At 35.7% G+C, this 3,133-nt stretch overlaps 1 long non-coding RNA gene across 1 annotated transcript; it reads right to left on the bottom strand.

Moving 5' to 3' along the window:
• Positions 1-1,618: 1,618 nt before the first annotated feature.
• On the bottom strand, positions 1,619-2,668 carry LOC131241471 (uncharacterized). The gene is made up of 4 exons (XR_009169044.1): positions 2,620-2,668; positions 2,328-2,574; positions 2,119-2,173; positions 1,619-1,978 (listed from the first exon to the last, which is right to left on the bottom strand). It is a non-coding gene; the product is annotated as an uncharacterized LOC131241471 (long non-coding RNA).
• Positions 2,669-3,133: the final 465 nt, after the last annotated feature.

The raw sequence follows: 3,133 nt of genomic DNA, 5'->3' as shown, positions 1-3,133 counted from the left end.
AGAACCTTAAAAGCTGACTGGATGTAAAACCTGGACCAGACTGGATGAATGGACTGGTTTGTGCTGGAACCAAGCACGGAAACAATTATCTTTGTGATTCACAATATAAAACAAATATAATTCTAAATATGAAACAAATAAAAAAGTAAATTAGAGAACTCTAGGAAAATAGGTACACACCAAATGGATGGGCTGGCATTTGCAATAAATGTTGTTTTTGAATTTCCACCAAGAGCATCCTGTAATCAAAGACTTGTATTGAGGAACAATCAATTATAAGCAAATTGGACCATAAGCTCATTTTATGAGGAAAATATAGGCTTATCTTGTAAATCATGAGATATATTGTCATAATCACATCATCCACAAACTCAAGGGATATATTTACCAGTAAAGTATTTCTGCAGAGGTAGCTTTCAGGCATAACAACTTTTGCAAGATGTGATGGTTGATATATGTGGGATACAAGTAACTCAAATTAATCTAAGAGTTAGCGATTTTGTTATTCCTAGTTATAGAGCTTCCAAGATCCTATAGTATGAGCATGGCTCAAATATATGACATGTGACTTATAGTTAGGAAGATATATGGGCAGCCTAATTGTAGGAACAACAAACCTACATGCCTTCAATGTTGTTGATACCAACACCAAAATCAGCCTCTTGAATCATGCCAAATAGCTCCAATCTAGTGAATATGCACCAGCTGATGCATACTCGATTTCATTCTCATTCTGGGATACATCTAAACATGTCTTCAAATACAATACATAAATGCAGGTGAGAGTACTGGGAGATTAACATACAATACACAAATGCAAGTAATGGTGGATTTTACTACATTACAAGCACAGAGAAATACCCTATAATGAGAATTTCAAACTTTAGATGTTCCAAAATTCAAAAGTCGGGACTCATACAAACATAAACACAACCTGAGATGTCCTAAGATGGCTTAGGAATTTTTAACGTCAGATTTAAGATAGACTATTACTCACAATTTCTGTACCAATGAAAATAAGTGTAGCATAGCGTGCAGTTGGTTGCACCAAACATCATGAAATTTGGTTTATACCATTAAAAACTAACCTTCCACTTTAATCTTGCGAACTACTTTCTTTGCCGCTCCATATATTCACTCAAATCCAATCGTATCATGGCTGCCAACTACAACAATGTCAGCAAAAAAATGAAATTAACTATATAGTTAAAAGAACCGTTGTAATATAGAACTCTCTCTAGCCATTAAAAAAAGACCAGATTTAATTTTTTTTAAAAAAAAATCCATACCGTTTCTGCCTAGATTTTTGCATTTTCCACCACCTGCATAAACATAATAAAGACGAGATCCAGAATGAAGCTCTAGCTAAACCATCAAGAACCCAAATTCCTCAGTTTAAAAATGACGAATAGAGTCACGGTAATTACAAAGTAGACTGCAACTCAAGCCAACACCTGAAAATCTATAAACCCCTTGATGGGGTCTACTCCAATGGCTTTCAAAACCTAGCCAAATGAACATGAAAACCAAGCCATCAACAAGCTCGTCTGTCCTTCTACACCATACTAAAACAAAGACCATAGCAGCACAAATTGCAATTCAAAATTTCTATGTTTAATCAGCCTACACCGAGACCGGCTCTGCTTTTGAATTAGAAGAAACCTGTTTTGTCAGCTCAAGTCAGGCATGCTAACAAGTTAGTGAAATCCCATTTTACCATGCATAATTCAGGAAAACACAAAGCTTTAGTTGATGCACAAGAAATCTCATATTGCTAAGTGAAAGACATCCAATAAGACCATGAAGGTGTTTAGACCACAAACAAACAGATGTTACGTAGAAGATGGGTGCTAAGGTGATTCGCAGCACGTATGATGGATCCAGGCTATTCATTAACTAGAGCCCACCAAAAGATTTCTGTCGTAATTTGGAGGCAGTTCTGCTTCCCAGTAGCTATTTGACTTCTCATTTCCCATTGCTGTATACAACCAAAAGAGTAAGAACAATATTAAAATCAATATAAAGAAGGCTAAGAAGTTGTCCTCATTGGGAGGCAGATTTGTGGCAATTAAAAAGCTCATAAGAAATGTAAGCCTGAGAAGTGTTCTGCATGCTTACTTTGAATAAATGCAACCTGTTCTGGAAGCCATGTGTCGAGTGTAACAGATCGTACCTGCAGCACATAGCCAATACTTTCAGTCGGAGCAGAAGGCAAACAATAACCTGGAAGATTATCTGAAGTCTGTGTCACATAATTAAAACACCACATCTACTGTAATATTGAATCTGAACACTTTGGCAAGTGTCCAGCCAGCAAAAGCAAACACCTTATGTCTACTGCAAAAAGTTCCATTTGACTGATCCAAACCACCACCCCCGCTGCAATCTGTCAGATTTTTCGAGGAAATGGCATATTTTCATTTTCAGACCTAGCAGGGATACAAAGCTAACCAGTAAATAATCTTTCATGTGATTCCATAACCTTTCATGCAGCGAAACTGGGCTTAATCTACAGTAAACCTGCCATTAGAAGCTTATAAACAGGTTGAATGGCAAATAAGCATCATAGAGTAACTAGAAAAAACATGTAAACTAGCAACATGTTGAACCATAGAGTACCAAATTAGTTTAGGATTAAAAAAGGAACAAGCCAAATATCATGACATTTCTTGATTGTGTAAGATCTCATGTGTGTTTGTTGCACCAAATATCATGACATTTCTTGATTGTACAAGATCTCATGGAATTTTTCAATATTTGGTGGAACTAAACGGGTAGTAAAAAAAGAAAAATAGTACTGAAATATTTAAGAACATATAAACAATAACAGTTGAAATAAATGGGCTGTACTGTTGTATTTTTCCTTTGTTGTAGGATCCTTCTAACTCTCTCAATGGTCAACCACTGCAAGTCTAGTTCAGTTTCAGTCTGCTCTACCTTTCAATGGATGCTTTCATTTTATAGTTGAGACTGTTACATGAGAGTAAAATGTTCGCCTATTAGTTTTACCTCCAATTCCTGATTGCTGGTTTTTTTTTTTTTTTTTGGTTATTTATTTTATCGTCTTATATATCCTTATTTATTAAATTCAGCAGGGACCCACTTCAGTATATGTGTGTCATGGTAGAGCATG

This window comes from Magnolia sinica, chromosome 3, assembly GCF_029962835.1.
Source record: "Magnolia sinica isolate HGM2019 chromosome 3, MsV1, whole genome shotgun sequence".
Lineage (NCBI taxonomy): Eukaryota > Viridiplantae > Streptophyta > Magnoliopsida > Magnoliales > Magnoliaceae > Magnolia > Magnolia sinica.
Note: the sequence above shows the minus strand (reverse complement) of the source record. Positions and strands in the feature narration are given on the sequence as shown.